This window comes from Protomyctophum parallelum (genome assembly GCF_964188405.1).
Source record: "Protomyctophum parallelum genome assembly, chromosome: 18".
In the NCBI taxonomy this organism is placed as follows: domain Eukaryota; kingdom Metazoa; phylum Chordata; class Actinopteri; order Myctophiformes; family Myctophidae; genus Protomyctophum; species Protomyctophum parallelum.
This window is the reverse complement of record NC_139716.1, coordinates 45,176,228-45,190,692: the sequence shown is the minus strand read 5'-3', so window position 1 is coordinate 45,190,692 and position 14,465 is coordinate 45,176,228.

Here is a 14,465-nt window from a genome sequence, read left to right as displayed (position 1 = left end):
TTTTTTTTCAAAATTTCAAAAAACGATGGGCTATAACCCATGTTTTTTTTTTTTTTTTTCAAATCCTCAAAAATGATGAAAAACAGCGTGTTATAGTATGCCGTACGGTATGGGCTATAGCCCATGTTCAAAAATGATGAAAAACGAGGTTATTTTTTTTTTCAAAATTTCAAAAAACGATGGGCTATAACCCATGTTTTTTTTTTTTTTTCATTTTTTTCAAATCCTCAAAAATGATGAAAAACAGCGTGTTATAGTATGCCGTACGGTATGGGCTATAGCCCATGTTCAAAAATGATGAAAAACGAGGTTATTTTTTTTTTCAAAATTTCAAAAAACGATGGGCTATAACCCATGTTTTTTTGTTTTTTTTAATTTTTTTCAAATCCTCAAAAATGATGAAAAACGGCGTGTAATAGTATGCCGTACGGTATGGGCTATAGCCCATGTTCAAAAATGATGAAAAACGAGGTTTTTTTTTTTTCAAAATTTCAAAAAACGATGGGCTATATAACCCTTTTTTTTTTTTTTTTTTCATTTCTTTCAAATCCTCAAAAATGATGAAAAACAGCGTGTTATAGTATGCCGTACGGTATGGGCTATAGCCCATGTTCAAAAATGATGAAAAACGAGGTTATTTTTTTTTTCAAAATTTCAAAAAACGATGGGCTATAACCCATGTTTTTTTTTTTTTTTAATTTTTTTCAAATCCTCAAAAATGATGAAAAACAGCGTGTTATAGTATGCCGTACGGTATGGGCTATAGCCCTTGTTCAAAAAGGATGAAAAACGAGGTTATTTTTTTTTTCAAAATTTCAAAAAACGATGGGCTATAACCCATGTTTTTGTTTTTTTTTCATTTTTTTCAAATCCTCAAAAATGATGAAAAACAGCGTGTTATAGTATGCCGTACGGTATGGGCTATAGCCCATGTTCAAAAATGATGAAAAACGAGGTTATTTTTTTTTTCAAAATTTCAAAAAACGATGGGCTATAACCCATGTTTTTTTTTTTTTTTTTTTTTTTTCAAATCCTCAAAAATGATGAAAAACAGCGTGTTATAGTATGCCGTACGGTATGGGCTATAGCCCATGTTCAAAAATGATGAAAAACGAGGTTATTTTTTTTTTTCAAAATTTCAAAAAACGATGGGCTATAACCCATGTTTTTTTTTTTTTTCATTTTTTTCAAATCCTCAAAAATGATGAAAAACAGCGTGTTATAGTATGCCGTACGGTATGGGCTATAGCCCATGTTCAAAAATGATGAAAAACGAGGTTATTTTTTTTTTTCAAAATTTCAAAAAACGATGGGCTATAACCCATGTTTTTTTTTTTTTTCATTTTTTTCAAATCCTCAAAAATGATGAAAAACAGCGTGTTATAGTATGCCGTACGGTATGGGCTATAGCCCATGTTCAAAAATGATGAAAAACGAGGTTATTTTTTTTTTCAAAATTTCAAAAAACGATGGGCTATAACCCATGTTTTTTTTTTTTCATTTTTTTCAAATCCTCAAAAATGATGAAAAACAGCGTGTTATAGTATGCGGTATGGGCTATAGCCCATGTTCAAAAATGATGAAAAACGAGGTTATTTTTTTTTTTCAAAATTTCAAAAAACGATGGGCTATAACCCATGTTTTTTTTTTTTTTTTTTTTTTTTCAAATCCTCAAAAATGATGAAAAACAGCGTGTTATAGTATGCCGTACGGTGTGGGCTATAGCCCATGTTCAAAAATGATGAAAAACGAGGTTATTTTTTTTTTCAAAATTTCAAAAAACGATGGGCTATAACCCATGTTTTTTTTTTTTTTTAATTTTTTTCAAATCCTCAAAAATGATGAAAAACAGCGTGTTATAGTATGCCGTACGGTATGGGCTATAGCCCATGTTCAAAAATGATGAAAAACGAGGTTATTTTTTTTTTCAAAATTTCAAAAAACGATGGGCTATAACCCATGTTTTTTTTTTTTTTTAATTTTTTTCAAATCCTCAAAAATGATGAAAAACAGCGTGTTATAGTATGCCGTACGGTATGGGCTATAGCCCTTGTTCAAAAAGGATGAAAAACGAGGTTATTTTTTTTTTCAAAATTTCAAAAAACGATGGGCTATAACCCATGTTTTTGTTTTTTTTTCATTTTTTTCAAATCCTCAAAAATGATGAAAAACAGCGTGTTATAGTATGCCGTACGGTATGGGCTATAGCCCATGTTCAAAAATGATGAAAAACGAGGTTATTTTTTTTTTCAAAATTTCAAAAAACGATGGGCTATAACCCATGTTTTTTTTTTTTTTTTTTTTTTTTCAAATCCTCAAAAATGATGAAAAACAGCGTGTTATAGTATGCCGTACGGTATGGGCTATAGCCCATGTTCAAAAATGATGAAAAACGAGGTTATTTTTTTTTTTCAAAATTTCAAAAAACGATGGGCTATAACCCATGTTTTTTTTTTTTTTCATTTTTTTCAAATCCTCAAAAATGATGAAAAACAGCGTGTTATAGTATGCCGTACGGTATGGGCTATAGCCCATGTTCAAAAATGATGAAAAACGAGGTTATTTTTTTTTTTCAAAATTTCAAAAAACGATGGGCTATAACCCATGTTTTTTTTTTTTTTCATTTTTTTCAAATCCTCAAAAATGATGAAAAACAGCGTGTTATAGTATGCCGTACGGTATGGGCTATAGCCCATGTTCAAAAATGATGAAAAACGAGGTTATTTTTTTTTTCAAAATTTCAAAAAACGATGGGCTATAACCCATGTTTTTTTTTTTTCATTTTTTTCAAATCCTCAAAAATGATGAAAAACAGCGTGTTATAGTATGCGGTATGGGCTATAGCCCATGTTCAAAAATGATGAAAAACGAGGTTATTTTTTTTTTTCAAAATTTCAAAAAACGATGGGCTATAACCCATGTTTTTTTTTTTTTTTTTTTTTTTTCAAATCCTCAAAAATGATGAAAAACAGCGTGTTATAGTATGCCGTACGGTGTGGGCTATAGCCCATGTTCAAAAATGATGAAAAACGAGGTTATTTTTTTTTTCAAAATTTCAAAAAACGATGGGCTATAACCCATGTTTTTTTTTTTTTTTAATTTTTTTCAAATCCTCAAAAATGATGAAAAACAGCGTGTTATAGTATGCCGTACGGTATGGGCTATAGCCCTTGTTCAAAAATGATGAAAAACGAGGTTATTTTTTTTTTTCAAAATTTCAAAAAACGATGGGCTATAACCCATGTTTTTTTTTTTTTTCATTTTTTTCAAATCCTCAAAAATGATGAAAAACAGCGTGTTATAGTATGCCGTACGGTATGGGCTATAGCCCATGTTCAAAAATGATGAAAAACGAGGTTATTTTTTTTTTCAAAATTTCAAAAAACGATGGGCTATAACCCATGTTTTTTTTTTTTCATTTTTTTCAAATCCTCAAAAATGATGAAAAACAGCGTGTTATAGTATGCGGTATGGGCTATAGCCCATGTTCAAAAATGATGAAAAACGAGTTTTTTTTTTTTTTCAAAATTTCAAAAAACGATGGGCTATAACCCATGTTTTTTTTTTTTTTTTTCAAATCCTCAAAAATGATGAAAAACAGCGTGTTATAGTATGCCGTACGGTATGGGCTATAGCCCATGTTCAAAAATGATGAAAAACGAGGTTATTTTTTTTTTCAAAATTTCAAAAAACGATGGGCTATAACCCATGTTTTTTTTTTTTTTTCATTTTTTTCAAATCCTCAAAAATGATGAAAAACAGCGTGTTATAGTATGCCGTACGGTATGGGCTATAGCCCATGTTCAAAAATGATGAAAAACGAGGTTATTTTTTTTTTCAAAATTTCAAAAAACGATGGGCTATAACCCATGTTTTTTTGTTTTTTTTAATTTTTTTCAAATCCTCAAAAATGATGAAAAACGGCGTGTAATAGTATGCCGTACGGTATGGGCTATAGCCCATGTTCAAAAATGATGAAAAACGAGGTTTTTTTTTTTTCAAAATTTCAAAAAACGATGGGCTATATAACCCTTTTTTTTTTTTTTTTTTCATTTCTTTCAAATCCTCAAAAATGATGAAAAACAGCGTGTTATAGTATGCCGTACGGTATGGGCTATAGCCCATGTTCAAAAATGATGAAAAACGAGGTTATTTTTTTTTTCAAAATTTCAAAAAACGATGGGCTATAACCCATGTTTTTTTTTTTTTTTAATTTTTTTCAAATCCTCAAAAATGATGAAAAACAGCGTGTTATAGTATGCCGTACGGTATGGGCTATAGCCCTTGTTCAAAAATGATGAAAAACGAGGTTATTTTTTTTTTCAAAATTTCAAAAAACGATGGGCTATAACCCATGTTTTTGTTTTTTTTTCATTTTTTTCAAATCCTCAAAAATGATGAAAAACAGCGTGTTATAGTATGCCGTACGGTATGGGCTATAGCCCATGTTCAAAAATGATGAAAAACGAGGTTATTTTTTTTTCAAATTTTCAAAAAACGATGGGCTATAACCCATGTTTTTTTTTTTTTTTTTTTTTTTTTAAATCCTCAAAAATGATGAAAAACAGCGTGTTATAGTATGCCGTACGGTATGGGCTATAGCCCATGTTCAAAAATGATGAAAAACGAGGTTATTTTTTTTTTCAAAATTTCAAAAAACGATGGGCTATAACCCATGTTTTTTTTTTTTTTTTTTCAAATCCTCAAAAATGATGAAAAACAGCGTGTTATAGTATGCCGTACGGTATGGGCTATAGCCCATGTTCAAAAATGATGAAAAACGAGTTTTTTTTTTTTTTCAAAATTTCAAAAAACGATGGGCTATAACCCATGTTTTTTTTTTTTTTTTTTCAAATCCTCAAAAATGATGAAAAACAGCGTGTTATAGTATGCCGTACGGTATGGGCTATAGCCCATGTTCAAAAATGATGAAAAACGAGTTTTTTTTTTTTTTCAAAATTTCAAAAAACGATGGGCTATAACCCATGTTTTTTTTTTTTTTTTTTCAAATCCTCAAAAATGATGAAAAACAGCGTGTTATAGTATGCCGTACGGTATGGGCTATAGCCCATGTTCAAAAATGATGAAAAACGAGGTTATTTTTTTTTTCAAAATTTCAAAAAACGATGGGCTATAACCCATGTTTTTTTTTTTTTTTCATTTTTTTCAAATCCTCAAAAATGATGAAAAACAGCGTGTTATAGTATGCCGTACGGTATGGGCTATAGCCCATGTTCAAAAATGATAAAAACGAGGTTATTTTTTTTTTCAAAATTTCAAAAAACGATGGGCTATAACCCATGTTTTTTTGTTTTTTTTAATTTTTTTCAAATCCTCAAAAATGATGAAAAACGGCGTGTAATAGTATGCCGTACGGTATGGGCTATAGCCCATGTTCAAAAATGATGAAAAACGAGGTTTTTTTTTTTTCAAAATTTCAAAAAACGATGGGCTATATAACCCTTTTTTTTTTTTTTTTTTTCATTTCTTTCAAATCCTCAAAAATGATGAAAAACAGCGTGTTATAGTATGCCGTACGGTATGGGCTATAGCCCATGTTCAAAAATGATGAAAAACGAGGTTATTTTTTTTTTCAAAATTTCAAAAAACGATGGGCTATAACCCATGTTTTTTTTTTTTTTTAATTTTTTTCAAATCCTCAAAAATGATGAAAAACAGCGTGTTATAGTATGCCGTACGGTATGGGCTATAGCCCTTGTTCAAAAATGATGAAAAACGAGGTTATTTTTTTTTTCAAAATTTCAAAAAACGATGGGCTATAACCCATGTTTTTGTTTTTTTTTCATTTTTTTCAAATCCTCAAAAATGATGAAAAACAGCGTGTTATAGTATGCCGTACGGTATGGGCTATAGCCCATGTTCAAAAATGATGAAAAACGAGGTTATTTTTTTTTCAAATTTTCAAAAAACGATGGGCTATAACCCATGTTTTTTTTTTTTTTTTTTTTTTTTCAAATCCTCAAAAATGATGAAAAACAGCGTGTTATAGTATGCCGTACGGTATGGGCTATAGCCCATGTTCAAAAATGATGAAAAACGAGGTTATTTTTTTTTTCAAAATTTCAAAAAACGATGGGCTATAACCCATGTTTTTTTGTTTTTTTTAATTTTTTTCAAATCCTCAAAAATGATGAAAAACGGCGTGTAATAGTATGCCGTACGGTATGGGCTATAGCTCATGTTCAAAAATGATGAAAAACGAGGTTTTTTTTTTTTTCAAAATTTCAAAAAACGATGGGCTATATAACCCTTTTTTTTTTTTTTTTTTCATTTCTTTCAAATCCTCAAAAATGATGAAAAACAGCGTGTTATAGTATGCCGTACGGTATGGGCTATAGCCCATGTTCAAAAATGATGAAAAACGAGGTTATTTTTTTTTTCAAAATTTCAAAAAACGATGGGCTATAACCCATGTTTTTTTTTTTTTTTAATTTTTTTCAAATCCTCAAAAATGATGAAAAACAGCGTGTTATAGTATGCCGTACGGTATGGGCTATAGCCCTTGTTCAAAAATGATGAAAAACGAGGTTATTTTTTTTTTTCAAAATTTCAAAAAACGATGGGCTATAACCCATGTTTTTGTTTTTTTTTCATTTTTTTCAAATCCTCAAAAATGATGAAAAACAGCGTGTTATAGTATGCCGTACGGTATGGGCTATAGCCCATGTTCAAAAATGATGAAAAACGAGGTTATTTTTTTTTTTCAAAATTTCAAAAAACGATGGGCTATAACCCATGTTTTTTTTTTTTTTCATTTTTTTCAAATCCTCAAAAATGATGAAAAACAGCGTGTTATAGTATGCCGTACGGTATGGGCTATAGCCCATGTTCAAAAATGATGAAAAACGAGGTTATTTTTTTTTTTCAAAATTTCAAAAAACGATGGGCTATAACCCATGTTTTTTTTTTTTTTTTCATTTTTTTCAAATCCTCAAAAATGATGAAAAACAGCGTGTTATAGTATGCCGTACGGTATGGGCTATAGCCCATGTTCAAAAATGATGAAAAACGAGGTTATTTTTTTTTTCAAAATTTCAAAAAACGATGGGCTATAACCCATGTTTTTTTTTTTTTTTTTTTTTTTTCAAATCCTCAAAAATGATGAAAAACAGCCGTGTTATAGTATGCCGTACGGTATGGGCTATAGCCCTTGTTCAAAAATGATGAAAAACGAGGTTATTTTTTTTTTCAAAATTTCAAAAAACGATGGGCTATAACCCATGTTTTTTTTTTTTTTTCATTTTTTTCAAATCCTCAAAAATGATGAAAAACAGCGTGTTATAGTATGCCGTACGGTATGGGCTATAGCCCATGTTCAAAAATGATGAAAAACGAGGTTATTTTTTTTTTCAAATTTTCAAAAAACGATGGGCTATAACCCATGTTTTTTTTTTGTTTTTTTTTTTTTCAAATCCTCAAAAATGATGAAAAACAGCGTGTTATAGTATGCCGTACGGTATGGGCTATAGCCCATGTTCAAAAATGATGAAAAACGAGGTTATTTCTTTTTTTCAAAATTTCAAAAAACGATGGGCTATAACCCATGTTTTTTTTTTTTTTCATTTTTTTCAAATCCTCAAAAATGATGAAAAACAGCGTGTTATAGTATGCCGTACGGTATGGGCTATAGCCCATGTTCAAAAATGATGAAAAACGAGGTTATTTTTTTTTTTCAAAATTTCAAAAAACGATGGGCTATAACCCATGTTTTTTTTTTTTTCATTTTTTTCAAATCCTCAAAAATGATGAAAAACAGCGTGTTATAGTATGCCGTACGGTATGGGCTATAGCCCATGTTCAAAAATGATGAAAAACGAGGTTATTTTTTTTTTCAAAATTTCAAAAAACGATGGGCTATAACCCATGTTTTTTTTTTCATTTTCATTTTTTTCAAATCCTCAAAAATGATGAAAAACAGCGTGTTATAGTATGCCGTACGGTATGGGCTATAGCCCATGTTCAAAAATGATGAAAAACGAGGTTTTTTTTTTTTCAAAATTTCAAAAAACGATGGGCTATAACCCATGTTTTTTTTTTTTTTTCATTTTTTTCAAATCCTCAAAAATGATGAAAAACAGCGTGTTATAGTATGCCGTACGGTATGGGCTATAGCCCATGTTCAAAAATGATGAAAAACGAGGTTATTTTTTTTTTCAAAATTTCAAAAAACGATGGGCTATAACCGATGTTTTTTTTTTTTTTTTTTTTTTTTTTAAATCCTCAAAAATGATGAAAAACAGCGTGTTATAGTATGCCGTACGGTATGGGCTATAGCCCATGTTCAAAAATGATGAAAAACGAGGTTATTTTTTTTTCAAAATTTCAAAAAACGATGGGCTATAACCCATGTTTTTTTTTTTTTTTCATTTTTTTCAAATCCTCAAAAATGATGAAAAACAGCGTGTTATAGTATGCCGTACGGTATGGGCTATAGCCCATGTTCAAAAATGATGAAAAACGAGGTTTTTTTTTTTTCAAAATTTCAAAAAACGATGGGCTATAACCCATGTTTTTTTTTTTTTTTTCATTTTTTTCAAATCCTCAAAAATGATGAAAAACAGCGTGTTATAGTATGCCGTACGGTATGGGCTATAGCCCATGTTCAAAAATGATGAAAAACGAGGTTATTTTTTTTTTCAAAATTTCAAAAAACGATGGGCTATAACCCATGTTTTTTTTTTTTTGTTTTTTTTTCAAATCCTCAAAAATGATGAAAAACAGCGTGTTATAGTATGCCGTACGGTATGGGCTATAGCCCATGTTCAAAAATGATGAAAAACGAGGGTTATTTCTTTTTTCAAATTTTCAAAAAACGATGGGCTATAACCCATGTTTTTTTTTTTTTTTTTTTTTTTTTTCAAATCCTCAAAAATGATGAAAAACAGCGTGTTATAGTATGCCGTACGGTATGGGCTATAGCCCCATGTTCAAAAATGATGAAAAACGAGGTTATTTTTTTTTTTCAAAATTTCAAAAAAACGATGGGCTATAACCCATGTTTTTTTTTTTTTTTTTTTTTTTTTCAAATCCTCAAAAATGATGAAAAACAGCGTGTTATAGTATGCCGTACGGTATGGGCTATAGCCCATGTTCAAAAATGATGAAAAACGAGGTTATTTTTTTTTTTCAAAATTTCAAAAAACGATGGGCTATAACCCATGTTTTTTTTTTTTTTCATTTTTTTCAAATCCTCAAAAATGATGAAAAACAGCGTGTTATAGTATGCCGTACGGTATGGGCTATAGCCCATGTTCAAAAATGATGAAAAACGAGGTTATTTTTTTTTTCAAAATTTCAAAAAACGATGGGCTATAACCCATGTTTTTTTTTTTTTTTCATTTTTTTCAAATCCTCAAAAATGATGAAAAACAGCGTGTTATAGTATGCCGTACGGTATGGGCTATAGCCCATGTTCAAAAATGATGAAAAACGAGGTTTTTTTTTTTTCAAAATTTCAAAAAACGATGGGCTATAACCCATGTTTTTTTTTTTTTTTCATTTTTTTCAAATCCTCAAAAATGATGAAAAACAGCGTGTTATAGTATGCCGTACGGTATGGGCTATAGCCCATGTTCAAAAATGATGAAAAACGAGGTTATTTTTTTTTTCAAAATTTCAAAAAACGATGGGCTATAACCCATGTTTTTTTTTTTTTTTCATTTTTTTCAAATCCTCAAAAATGATGAAAAACAGCGTGTTATAGTATGCCGTACGGTATGGGCTATAGCCCATGTTCAAAAATGATGAAAAACGAGGTTTTTTTTTTTTCAAAATTTCAAAAAACGATGGGCTATAACCCATGTTTTTTTTTTTTTTTCATTTTTTTCAAATCCTCAAAAATGATGAAAAACAGCGTGTTATAGTATGCCGTACGGTATGGGCTATAGCCCATGTTCAAAAATGATGAAAAACGAGGTTATTTTTTTTTTCAAAATTTCAAAAAACGATGGGCTATAACCGATGTTTTTTTTTTTTTTTTTTTTTTTTTAAATCCTCAAAAATGATGAAAAACAGCGTGTTATAGTATGCCGTACGGTATGGGCTATAGCCCATGTTCAAAAATGATGAAAAACGAGGTTATTTTTTTTTTCAAAATTTCAAAAAACGATGGGCTATAACCCATGTTTTTTTTTTTTTTTTCATTTTTTTCAAATCCTCAAAAATGATGAAAAACAGCGTGTTATAGTATGCCGTACGGTATGGGCTATAGCCCATGTTCAAAAATGATGAAAAACGAGGGTTTTTTTTTTTCAAAATTTCAAAAAACGATGGGCTATAACCCATGTTTTTTTTTTTTTTTCATTTTTTTCAAATCCTCAAAAATGATGAAAAACAGCGTGTTATAGTATGCCGTACGGTATGGGCTATAGCCCATGTTCAAAAATGATGAAAAACGAGGTTATTTTTTTTTTCAAAATTTCAAAAAACGATGGGCTATAACCCATGTTTTTTTTTCTTGTTTTTTTTTTCAAATCCTCAAAAATGATGAAAAACAGCGTGTTATAGTATGCCGTACGGTATGGGCTATAGCCCATGTTCAAAAATGATGAAAAACGAGGTTATTTCTTTTTTCAAATTTTCAAAAAACGATGGGCTATAACCCATGTTTTTTTTTTTTTTTTTTTTTTTCAAATCCTCAAAAATGATGAAAAACAGCGTGTTATAGTATGCCGTACGGTATGGGCTATAGCCCATGTTCAAAAATGATGAAAAACGAGGTTATTTTTTTTTTCAAAATTTCAAAAAACGATGGGCTATAACCCATGTTTTTTTTTTTTTTTTTTTTTTTTCAAATCCTCAAAAATGATGAAAAACAGCGTGTTATAGTATGCCGTACGGTATGGGCTATAGCCCATGTTCAAAAATGATGAAAAACGAGGTTATTTTTTTTTTCAAAATTTCAAAAAACGATGGGCTATAACCCATGTTTTTTTTTTTTTTTCATTTTTTTCAAATCCTCAAAAATGATGAAAAACAGCGTGTTATAGTATGCCGTACGGTATGGGCTATAGCCCATGTTCAAAAATGATGAAAAACGAGGTTATTTTTTTTTTCAAAATTTCAAAAAACGATGGGCTATAACCCATGTTTTTTTTTTTTTTTCATTTTTTTCAAATCCTCAAAAATGATGAAAAACAGCGTGTTATAGTATGCCGTACGGTATGGGCTATAGCCCATGTTCAAAAATGATGAAAAACGAGGTTATTTTTTTTTTCAAAATTTCAAAAAACGATGGGCTATAACCGATGTTTTTTTTTTTTTTTTTTTTTTTTTAAATCCTCAAAAATGATGAAAAACAGCGTGTTATAGTATGCCGTACGGTATGGGCTATAGCCCATGTTCAAAAATGATGAAAAACGAGGTTATTTTTTTTTTCAAAATTTCAAAAAACGATGGGCTATAACCCATGTTTTTTTTTTTTTTTCATTTTTTTCAAATCCTCAAAAATGATGAAAAACAGCGTGTTATAGTATGCCGTACGGTATGGGCTATAGCCCATGTTCAAAAATGATGAAAAACGAGGTTTTTTTTTTTTTCAAAATTTCAAAAAACGATGGGCTATAACCCATGTTTTTTTTTTTTTTTCATTTTTTTCAAATCCTCAAAAATGATGAAAAACAGCGTGTTATAGTATGCCGTACGGTATGGGCTATAGCCCATGTTCAAAAATGATGAAAAACGAGGTTATTTTTTTTTTCAAAATTTCAAAAAACGATGGGCTATAACCCATGTTTTTTTTTTTTTTTTTTTTTTCAAATCCTCAAAAATGATGAAAAACAGCGTGTTATAGTATGCCGTACGGTATGGGCTATAGCCCATGTTCAAAAATGATGAAAAACGAGGTTATTTTTTTTTTCAAATTTTCAAAAAACGATGGGCTATAACCCATGTTTTTTTTTTTTTTTTTTTTTTTTCAAATCCTCAAAAATGATGAAAAACAGCGTGTTATAGTATGCCGTACGGTATGGGCTATAGCCCATGTTCAAAAGATGAAAAACGAGGTTATTTTTTTTTTCAAAATTTCAAAAAACGATGGGCTATAACCCATGTTTTTTTTTTTTTTTAATTTTTTTCAAATCCTCAAAAATGATGAAAAACAGCGTGTTATAGTATGCCGTACGGTATGGGCTATAGCCCATGTTCAAAAATGATGAAAAACGAGGTTATTTTTTTTTTTCAAAATTTCAAAAAACGATGGGCTATAACCCATGTTTTTTTTTTTTTTCATTTTTTTCAAATCCTCAAAAATGATGAAAAACAGCGTGTTATAGTATGCCGTACGGTATGGGCTATAGCCCATGTTCAAAAATGATGAAAAACGAGGTTATTTTTTTTTCAAATTTTCAAAAAACGATGGGCTATAACCCATGTTTTTTTTTTTTTTTTTTTTTTTTCAAATCCTCAAAAATGATGAAAAACAGCGTGTTATAGTATGCCGTACGGTATGGGCTATAGCCCATGTTCAAAAATGATGAAAAACGAGGTTATTTCTTTTTTCAAAATTTCAAAAAACGATGGGCTATAACCCATGTTTTTTTTTTTTTTTTTTTTTTTTTAAATCCTCAAAAATGATGAAAAACAGCGTGTTATAGTATGCCGTACGGTATGGGCTATAGCCCATGTTCAAAAATGATGAAAAACGAGGTTATTTTTTTTTTCAAAATTTCAAAAAACGATGGGCTATAACCCATGTTTTTTTTTTTTTTTTTTTTTTTTTTAATCCTCAAAAATGATGAAAAACGGCGTGTTATAGTATGCCGTACGGTATGGGCTATAGCCCATGTTCAAAAATGATGAAAAACGAGGTTATTTTTTTTTTCAAAATTTCAAAAAACGATGGGCTATAACCCATGTTTTTTTTTTTTTTTTCATTTTTTTCAAATCCTCAAAAATGATGAAAAACAGCGTGTTATAGTATGCCGTACGGTATGGGCTATAGCCCATGTTCAAAAATGATGAAAAACGAGGTTTTTTTTTTCTTCAAAATTTCAAAAAACGATGGGCTATAACCCATGTTTTTTTTTCATTTTTTTCAAATCCTCAAAAATGATGAAAAACAGCGTGTTATAGTATGCCGTACGGTATGGGCTATAGCCCATGTTCAAAAATGATGAAAAACGAGGTTATTTTTTTTTTCAAAATTTCAAAAAACGATGGGCTATAACCCATGGTTTTTTTTTTTTTTAATTTTTTTCAAATCCTCAAAAATGATGAAAAACAGCGTGTTATAGTATGCCGTACGGTATGGGCTATAGCCCATGTTCAAAAATGATGAAAAACGAGGTTATTTTTTTTTTCAAATTTTCAAAAAACGATGGGCTATAACCCATGTTTTGTTTGTTTTTTTGTTTTTTTCAAATCCTCAAAAATGATGAAAAACAGCGTGTTATAGTATGCCGTACGGTATGGGCTATGGCCCATGTTCAAAAATGATGAAAAACGAGGTTATTTTTTTTTTCAAAATTTCAAAAAACGATGGGCTATAACCCATGTTTTTTTTTTTTTTTTTTTTTTTTCAAATCCTCAAAAATGATGAAAAACAGCGTGTTATAGTATGCCGTACGGTATGGGCTATAGCCCATGTTCAAAAATGATGAAAAACGAGGTTATTTTTTTTTTCAAAATTTCAAAAAACGATGGGCTATAACCCATGTTTTTTTTTTTTTTTCATTTTTTTCAAATCCTCAAAAATGATGAAAAACAGCGTGTTATAGTATGCCGTACGGTATGGGCTATAGCCCATGTTCAAAAATGATGAAAAACGAGTTTTTTTTTTTTTCAAAATTTCAAAAAACGATGGGCTATAACCCATGTTTTTTTTTTTTTTTCATTTTTTTCAAATCCTCAAAAATGATGAAAAACAGCGTGTTATAGTATGCCGTACGGTATGGGCTATAGCCCATGTTCAAAAATGATGAAAAACGAGGTTATTTTTTTTTTCAAAATTTCAAAAAACGATGGGCTATAACCCATGTTTTTTTTTTTTTTTTTTTTTTTTCAAATCCTCAAAAATGATGAAAAACAGCGTGTTATAGTATGCCGTACGGTATGGGCTATAGCCCATGTTCAAAAATGATGAAAAACGAGGTTATTTTTTTTTTTCAAAATTTCAAAAAACGATGGGCTATAACCCATGTTTTGTTTTTTTTTCATTTTTTTCAAATCCTCAAAAATGATGAAAAACAGCGTGTTATAGTATGCCGTACGGTATGGGCTATAGCCCATGTTCAAAAATGATGAAAAACGAGGTTATTTTTTTTTTCAAATTTTCAAAAAACGATGGGCTATAACCCATGTTTTTTTTTTTTTTTTTTTTTTTTCAAATCCTCAAAAATTATGAAAAACAGCGTGTTATAGTATGCCGTACGGTATGGGCTATAGCCCATGTTCAAAAATGATGAAAAACGAGGTTATTTTTTTTTTCAAAATTTCAAAAAACGATG